We start from the raw sequence: 9,697 nt of genomic DNA, 5'->3' as shown, positions 1-9,697 counted from the left end.
GATGACCATGTGGTTGTCATTTTGTGACAGATAAGGATCCTGATGGCTGATGTTTGTGACGTGTGAGTGTCAGTGATGGCTGATCTGTTTACATAAGATGCCCGTGCTGTGCATAGATGACAGAGATCACAGCTGTCAGTCCTCGCCAGTGACCTCATTGCTCACTACATACACACCACACTCCCAGCTCACACCGACATTGAGCAAGGAGGAGGCGGGGACTGTGATGTCACGGGAGGGGGCGGAGCAGGAATCTGTGCTGGGGCTGTATGTTGCTGAGAGGAACGCATCATCAACCTGCAAGGAGTGGCAGTTTCTTCCCTGCTGCAAGACATCCTGATCTCCCCTGCAACAAGCAGATCTCCCCCGAGGGATGGATGGATGGATGGGGCTCATGCACGGTAGGTGCACGCATTGTAATCACTCGGATCTCTATGGTCAGGATCTGTCCATAGAGCATCTCTGTCACCTCTGCTGGAGGCTGCTCTGATCCTTTATTCTGTTTATTATTGGTACAATATTGTTATTCCTCATGTTCTTCAGTTTATATTGTCTGTACATCCTGATCTGTTATTATTTGGCACTTTGCAGCAGTGAGGCCTCATTCACACCTGTGTGTTGCTGCAAACAAAGTCCTGCCTGCTGCCTTTTTCATGCGTTTTCATGAAATGGTGCATCTTGAAGTGTATAGTGGTAGCGTAACCAACGCCACGCTAAGGCCTTGTGAAAACGTGCGTTATGAAGTATTTAGTGGTAGCGTAACCAACGCCACGATAAGGCCTTGTGAAAACGTGCGTTATGAAGTATTTAGTGGTAGCGTAACCAACGCCACGATAAGGCCTTGAGAAAACGTGTGTTATGAAGTATTTAGTGGTAGCGTAACCAACGCCACGCTAAGGCCTTGTGAAAACGTGTGTTATGAAGTATTTAGTGGTAGCGTAACCAACGCCACGCTAAGGCCTTGTGAAAACGTGCGTTATGAAGTATTTAGTGGTAGCGTAACCAACGCCACGATAAGGCCTTGAGAAAACGTGTGTTATGAAGTATTTAGTGGTAGCGTAACCAACGCCACGCTAAGGCCTTGTGAAAACGTGTGTTATGAAGTATTTAGTGGTAGCGTAACCAACGCCACGCTAAGGCCTTGTGAAAACGTGCGTTATGAAGTATTTAGTGGTAGCGTAACCAACGCCACGATAAGGCCTTGTGAAAACGTGCGTTATGAAGTATTTAGTGGTAGCGTAACCAACGCCACGATAAGGCCTTGAGAAAACGTGTGTTATGAAGTATTTAGTGGTAGCGTAACCAACGCCACGCTAAGGCCTTGTGAAAACGTGTGTTATGAAGTATTTAGTGGTAGCGTAACCAACGCCACGCTAAGGCCTTGTGAAAACGTGCGTTATGAAGTATTTAGTGGTAGCGTAACCAACGCCACGATAAGGCCTTGTGAAAACGTGCGTCATGAAGTGTTTCGTGGTAGTGTAACCAACGCTACGCTAAGGCCTTGTGAAAAACGTGCGTCATGAAGTGTTTAGTGGTAGTGTAACCAACGCCACACTAAGGCCTTGTGAAAACGTGCGTCATGAAGTGTTTCGTGGTAGTGTAACCAACGCTATGCTAAGGCCTTGTGAAAAACGTGCGTCATGAAGTGTTTAGTGGTAGTGTAACCAACGCCACGCTAAGGCCTTGTGAAAAACGTGCGTCATGAAGTGTTTAGTGGTAGCGTAACCAACGCCACGCTAAGGCCTTGTGAAAACGTGCGTCATGAAGTGTTTCGTGGTAGTGTAACCAACGCCACGCTAAGGCCTTGTGAAAAACGTGCGTCATGAAGTGTTTAGTGGTAGTGTAACCAACGCCACGCTAAGGCCTTGTGAAAAACGTGCGTCATGAAGTGTTTAGTGGTAGCGTAACCAACGCCACGCTAAGGCCTTGTGAAACCGTGCATTATGGTTACTTAACCAATGCCACGCTAATGCCCTATAAAAACGTGCATTATGAAGTGTTCTTTGGTAACGTAACCAGCGCCGAGCTAAGGCCTGGTGAAAACGCAAATTATTTGGTGTTCAGTGGTCATACACTGAACACCAACCTAAGGCCTCATGCACACAGGGCATCAGTTCACCCCCCCCCCCCCCCGAATGCCACAACTCCTGGCAGGAGAAAAGCTGCAGACACGTTTAAGCGCATTAAGCGGTTGAGCGTTAATGGATTCTTTTGGCCAAAAAACACCTATTAAAGAGGCATTTTTTATTTATTTTTTGCTAGAAATTTACTTAGAGCCCCCAACAATTTTTTTTATTTTCTAGGGCCACTGTTAAAAAAATAAATAAATATATATATGTTTTATTTTTTAGCAGAGGCCCTAGAGAATAAAATGGTGTTCATTGCAATTTTTTATTACAGGATATTTGCATTTTTATTTATTTTTTGGAAAACACACTTTAATGAATATTAATGCAAAATAACATATATGAACTAATCCTTACTAAGGCCACAATCACATCTGGATGTTTTAGGTGCAGTGCATTATTTATATATATATATATACAGTACAGACCAAAAGTTTGGACACACCTTCTCATTCAAAGAGTTTTCTTTATTTTCATGACTATGAAAATTGTAGATTCACACGGAAGGCATCAACGTGCGTCACGCTAAGGCCTTGTGAAAACGTGCGTCATGAAGTGTATAGTGGTAGCGTAACCAACGCCACGCTAAGGCCTTGTGAAAACGTGCGTTATGAAGGCCTTGTGAAACCGTGCATTATGGTAACGTAACCAACGCTACGCTAAGGCCTTGTGAAAACGTGCGTCACGAAGTGTTTCGTGGTAGCGTAACCAACGCCACGCTAAGGCCTTGTGAAACCGTGCTTTATGGTAACGTAACCATAACTTGTGAAAACATGCGTTATGAAGGCCTTGTGAAACCGTGCATTATGGTAACGTAACCAACGCTACGCTAAGGCCTTGTGAAAACGTGCGTCACGAAGTGTTTCGTGGTAGCGTAACCAACGCCACGCTAAGGCCTTGTGAAAACGTGCGTTATGAAGTATTTAGTGGTAGCGTAACCAACGCCACGCTAAGGCCTTGTGAAAACGTGCGTTATGATAACGTAACCAACGCCACGCTAAGGCCTTGTGAAAACGTGCGTTATGAAGTATTTAGTGGTAGCGTAACCAACGCCACGCTAAGGCCTTGTGAAAACGTGCGTTATGATAACGTAACCAACGCTACGCTAAGGCCTTGTGAAAACGTGCGTCACAAAGTGTTTCGTGGTAGCGTAACCCAGTGTTTCTCAACTCCAGTCCTCAAGGCGCACCAACAGGTCTTGTTTTCAGGCTTTCCATTATTTTGCACAGGTGATTTTATCAGTTTCACTGCCTTAGTAATTACCACAGCAGTTTCATCTGAGGGAAATCCTGAAAACATGACCCGTTGGTGCGCCCTGAGGACTGGAGTTGAGAAACACTGGCGTAACCAACGCCACGCTAAGGCCTTGTGAAACCGTGCGTTATGAAGTGTTCTTTGGTAATGTAACCAACGCCGAGCTAAGGCCTGGTGAAAACGCACATTATTTGGTGTTCAGTGGTCATGCACTGAACACCAACCTAAGGTCTCATGCACACAGGGCATCAGTTCACCCCCCCCCCCCCCTCCCTGAATGCCACAACTCCTGGCAGGAGAAAAGCTGCCTAAAAAAACAAGCATTTTGCAGACACGTTTAAGCGCATTAAGCGGTTGAGCGTTAATGGATTCTTTTGGCCAAAAAACACCTATTAAAGAGGCATTTTTTATTTATTTTTTGCTAGAAATTTACTTAGAGCCCACAACAATTTTTTTATTTTCTAGGGCCACTGTTAAAATATATATATATATGTTTTATTTTTTAGCAGAGGCCCTAGAGAATAAAATGGTGTTCATTGCAATTTTTTATGTTACAGGATATTTGCATTTTTATTTATTTTTTGGAAAACACACTTTAATGAATATTAATGCAAAATAACATATATGAACTAATCCTTACTAAGGCCACAATCACATCTGGATGATTTAGGTGCAGTGCATTTTTTATATATATATTTACAGTACAGACCAAAAGTTTGGACACACCTTCTCATTCAAAGAGTTTTCTTTATTTTCATGATTATGAAAATTGTGGATTCACACTGAATGCATCAAAACTATGAATTAACACATGTGGAATTATACATAACAAAAAAGTGTGAAACAACTGAAAATATATTTCATATTCTATGTTCTTCAAAGTAGCCACCTTTTGCTTTGATTACTGCTTGGCACACTCTTGGCATTCTCTTGATGAGCTTCAAGAGGTAGTCACCTGGCGCAGCACCCCATCACTCTCCTTCTTGGTCAAATAGCCCTTACACAGCCTGGAGGTGTGTTTGGGGTCATTGTCCTGTTGAAAAATAAATGATGGTCCAACTAAACGCAAACCGGATGGAATAGCATGCCGCTGCAAGATGCTGTGGTAGCCATGCTGGTTCAGTATGCCTTCCATTTTGATTAAATCCCCAACAGTGTCACCAGCAAAGCACCCCCACACCATCACACCTCCTCCTCCATGCTTCACAGTGGGAACCAGGCATGTAGAGTCCATCCGTTCACCTTTTCTGCGTCGCACAAAGACACGGGGGTTGGAACCAAAGATCTCAAGTTTGGACTCATCAGACCAAAGCACAGATTTCCACTGGTCTAATGTCCATTCCTTGTGTTCTTTACCCAAACAAGTCTCGTCTGCTTGTTGCCTTTCTTTAGCAGTGGTTTCCTAGCAGATATTCTACCATGAAGGCCTGATTCACACAGTCTCCTCTTAACAGTTCTAGAGATGTGTCTGCTGCAAAAGGTGGAAGAACCTAGAATATGAAATCTATTTTCAGTTGTTTCACACTTTTTTGTCATGTATAATTCCACATGTGTTACTTCATAGTTTTCATGCCTTCAGTGTGAATCTACAATTTTTCATAGTCATGAAAATAAAGAAAACTCTTTGAATGAGAAGGTGTGTCCAAACTTTTGGTCTGTACTGTGTGTGTGTGTGTGTGTGTGTATGTGTATATATATATATATATATATATATATATATATAGATATAGATATATAGATTTATATATAATTTTATATTAAAGAAATCCAATTTCCATCATCTTTTGATGTGATTTAATGGAAATGCACATTATATGGAGTTTAGTGGTAATGAATGCATAGAAAGACCACCACACATGTTACAATCTCCTTTAGATTTCCCATCAACTATGTACTTTGCGGCCGAGTTCACACTGTCGCCGTATGCGGCGCACAGCAGGAGTCTAGTGCGTGCTGGTTCACCGGGTCAGGTCTGATTTCAGCCCGCATTTTGGGCTGAAATCGAACCTGAAATACACCAAAAAAGGCACGTGTATTTCCGGCACACCGCACCGGACCTGCTGCGGAGATATGTGAACCGGCTCCTTAGAGAGCCAGTCACATTCTCCTGCTATGCGAATTGAATGCGGATAAACGGCACATTCAATTTGCATAGGTGTGAACCCGGCCTAAAGGCCTGTGCATTGATTGCAAACTGTATGAATTGTTTATGTTCTCATATTACATCATTTTGGTAAATTAAAAAGACGATTGTACAATCAAATTGTAACGCAACCCTAAGGCTGCTTTCACATTGAGGTGTGCAGCCGCGGTGACGGTATAGCCGCGCTATTTGTAGCGTGGCTATACCGTCGTATTTACCGCGATATTCGGGCGCTAGCGGTGAGGTTTTAACCCCCGCTAGCGGCCGAAAAAGGGTTAATACCGCCCGCGTCGTGGGCGGTATTACCGCGCTTTCCCATTGATTTCAATGGGAAGGAGCGGTGGACACACCGCTCCTATACCGCGGTAAAGATGCGGCTAGCAGGACTTTTGTTGCGCTCCTGCTAGCGCACCGCTTCAATGTGAAAGCCTTTGGGCTTTCACATTGAACACTACAGGGCATGATTTTTCATGCGGTATAGCAGCACTATTTTTAGCGCTGTACCTCATGAAAAACACCTCAATATGAAAGGGGCCTAAAGCTGACCAAACACTGTACAATCTCCTTTAGCCCTATCCTCCCCCTCACTGTACAGAGAGATGTGTTCCTGTAAGGCCTTCTTCCCTCCAAAATGGAATTGCACTAACCTAGGCCTGGCAATGGATGTGGGGGGTTGTCAGGTAAACGGTAGTGTTCAGGGAAGGCTGCACCAGTCCTAAGAGGCCACTTTGGTCTTGCAGACGGAAGTGGTTGGTGATTTCTATTCTGCTTTCAATTCAGAAATTATTATTTTCTCTTTATAAAACGTTTGTTAGTTTTAAATGTGTAAATTTAGGCCTCATTCTTGCGGTGCACATGAATCCACGCACCTGCACCCATGTCAGATTGTAAAAATATGGACACATTTCTGAGATACTGTACATCCAGGCTGAATTCATTCATCGGTCAATATGTAGTAAAAATCTGCTTGGCACAGCTCCGTACTTATTGATAATTTTTGCAAGTTGAATTTTATTATTCATATATTTTCGTGTAGTACGATACATGGGTTAGGTGTTTTAAGCCCTTGTTCACATTGAATGTGACTTCCAAATGGTGCAACTTCATCTAAAATCACACGATTTCAAAGCTGCAAGTTTGGTGCGACTTTGAAGACATCTGTGCGGCTTCATGCACCCAAAGTTGCCAAAAGTAGTGCATTAACTATTTATTTCAAATCGGTGAGGTACCGCAAAGTCAGCGTTGCCCTGATTTGAACAGTGCCATTGCTGACAATAGGGTGCGACCTGTAATGTGATTCGACCAGTCAAATCGCATGACAAATCACTCTGATGTGAACAAGGGCTTAAAGCGGTTGTACTCTGAATTTGTTGGGGGGGGGGGGGATAAAATAAAGAAATCCCCTGCAAGGCAATGTCATAATGTTCTAGTATGAATCACATATGAGAGATTTACCTTTAGAACAAAGCCCTGTTACTGCTGAGAGGGCTGACCTCTTCACCTGGTCTTCCTTCTGGGTTTGCGTCTTCTGGCTACATGAGTGGTGAGGGGCATGATGTCATTCCCACGCATGTGTGCAGGAGCTGCCGTTTACGGCACGTATTCTGAAGGACTGGTATTGTATTCCCCTGTTCTGTCAAGAAGTGCTCCCCTTATCAAATAGTGCCTGGGACGAATGGCGCATGCGCTGTACGTCATAGCACAACCGCTGATTTGCCGATCAGCTGGGCTGATGTAATTATGGCGCATGCACACATCGTAAGAGGTATCTCGACAGGAGGTATCTCTCAATGGGAGATACCATTTCACAGGCACAATTGAAACCTATACCAACAGCGGGGGGGGAGACCGTAGTTCTCACATTTGTGCCTCGCTGCTGCTGGAGGGTGGCCAACAGCGAGGCACAATATGAGGACTACGGTCTCCCCCCACTGTTTGTATAGAATTCAATTGTGCCCGTGAAATAGTATCTTCCATTGAGAGACACCTCCTACGATGTGCACTTAAATCACTTCAGCTGGAGTGCGGCTCCGTCCTACGCATGCACAGGCACTATTCAATGGGGGGGCACTTCTCGACAGAACACCAGCCCTTCAGGGCGCAGGCAACGTCACCGTCTGCATGCACTTTGAATATCTCCTGTCAGATATTCGCAGTACCTACAGGTAAGCCTTACTATAGGCTTGCCTGTAGGTACAAGTGGTAGAACTGAGTTCACTACCACTTTAAGGCTTCTCCACACCAGATGTGTTGGCGCAGTGCTGGTGCCACAAATACGCTTCTCGTCTACGATCTTGGTTTCCCCCCACAGTGGTTGCTCACACCATGGTGCAGAAACATTGTTTTTTCTGCAAGGGCACAAAAAAAATTAGTCACTGTGTGCCCTGTCTACACCACAACACTGGTATCACGTGTGGATTTTTGTATGTGTATGCAGTTTTCTGCACTGGAAAAGACTGACATGACACCAACATTGGTGTGAACAGGGCACATGAAATCTGAATTCAGACCTGAATCTGACCAGAAGACGCTCCGGAGCGCTCCATAGAGAGCCAGTCACAATCTCCTGACATGCAAATTCACAATCGTGTGAACCCAGCCTCAAGGCTGGCTACTCTTGATTATCTCCATGTACAACTTGCGGCTACTACAACTCTGTACTTTGCTAGCCAAAGCTGTGCTATCTCCCTAACCTTCAACAACTCGACTTTTTAATTCTGTCTTACATTTAGAAAGTTCAACCTACACTTACGGAGGTAGTTCCCCACAAATTTGAGAAAATATGGCATGGTTGGCTTACAGCTGTACTCAACACAAACCAAAAATACAAAATGTAGCTTACCAATCATGTGGTGGCTGCATTTTATTTTTTATTACATTTTATTTATTTTTTTTGTTTTACATTTTTTTTTTTTTCCTGGTGATTTGGCCAATAACACTCCTTCTGTATTAGATGGCCCCACTCTGGGTGACATGGCACAGGGGACAGCAGCTTTGTCAGTCTTGGGCAGGGATTTCCAAACATTTAAAACAAAGGGCCAGTTTACTGCCCTTCAAACTTTAGGGGGGGCTGTCAGTGTTGCCCACTGTCCGTATTTTTACGGACAGATCGTAAAAAACGTTCACTTTTGCCCCCCCCCGTCCGTTAATGTCCGTGGTTGCGGAAATGTGCCAGTAAAAATAGCCAAGATCGGTTCGGCTTGGAACTGCGCATGGAGATTGGAGGCAGGGGATGATGGGGGCTGCGGTGGCACCACAGAGGGGCATGGAGGCAGGGGGTGTTAGTGGCAGGGGGTGATGGTGGCACCGCAGAGGTGGATGGTGGCACTGCAGAGGGTGTGGGATGGAGACAGGGGTTGTTGGTGGCACCACAGAGGGGGATGGAGGCAGGGGACGATGGAGGCAGGGGGCCTGGGGGAAATTGGAGGCAGAGGGAGATTGTGGCACCGCAGAGGGGGGTGAAGGCAGGGGGTGTTGGTGTCAGAGGAGGATGGAGGCAGGGGGTAATGTGACTAAATAATTTGCCCTTATTATATCGAAAATAATAAAATATGTTTTTTTTACCTTAATATCTACCCTAAATCACATTGCTATTTGCCCAGCGTACTTGTTTGTAGCCTAAATACCGAAATTTGCACCTAAAAAATTACATTTTGCAACTTTTGTGAAATGCCAGTAAAAACGTGGCTGCGCCAGTAAATTTCAGGTGTCGTGCCAGTAAATTTCAATTTGGTAGGTTGGCAACACTGGGGGCTATACTGTGGCCAGTGGGAGTTTAACCGGTTCCAGACCGGCTCACGCAGATATACCGTGGCAGAATGGCTCTCATGGGTGAAATCCTGTACATATACGGCTTCGCCCAGAAGAGCCACCAGAGGGCGGGGAACCCGATGCACATGGCCGGCGGTCGCGATCGCCGCCAGCAACGCGCAATCGTGTGCACGAGCGGGAGCATGGGGGTTTGTGTACACCATAGGGAACACAATTCACCCATTGATCACCCCCTAGTGTTTACCCCTTCCCTGCCAGTGACATTTACATAGTAATCAGTGCATATTTATAGCACTGATCGCTCTGTAAATGTCAATGGTCCCAAAAATGTGTCAAGTGTCTGACCTGTCTGTCGCAATACCGCAAAAAATCGCAGTTCACCACCATTACTAGTAAAAAAATA

General features: G+C 44.9%; 1 protein-coding gene across 5 annotated transcripts in view; it reads left to right on the top strand.

Moving 5' to 3' along the window:
• The first annotated feature begins 227 nt into the window (after positions 1-227).
• The window catches only part of INPP4A (inositol polyphosphate-4-phosphatase type I A), a 146,384-nt gene continuing 136,914 nt past the window's right edge, over positions 228-9,697 (top strand). For 2 of the 5 annotated variants that reach the window (XM_040336334.1, XM_040336333.1), the window contains exon 1: positions 228-401. The gene's annotated coding sequence lies outside the window, so the exon portion shown is untranslated. The remainder of the gene's footprint in view (positions 402-9,697) is intronic. The other 3 variants (XM_040336332.1, XM_040336331.1, XM_040336335.1) reach the window with 2 other exon arrangements.

This window comes from Rana temporaria, chromosome 2, assembly GCF_905171775.1.
Source record: "Rana temporaria chromosome 2, aRanTem1.1, whole genome shotgun sequence".
Taxonomy (NCBI): domain Eukaryota; kingdom Metazoa; phylum Chordata; class Amphibia; order Anura; family Ranidae; genus Rana; species Rana temporaria.
This window is presented reverse-complemented; position numbering and strand designations above follow the sequence as displayed.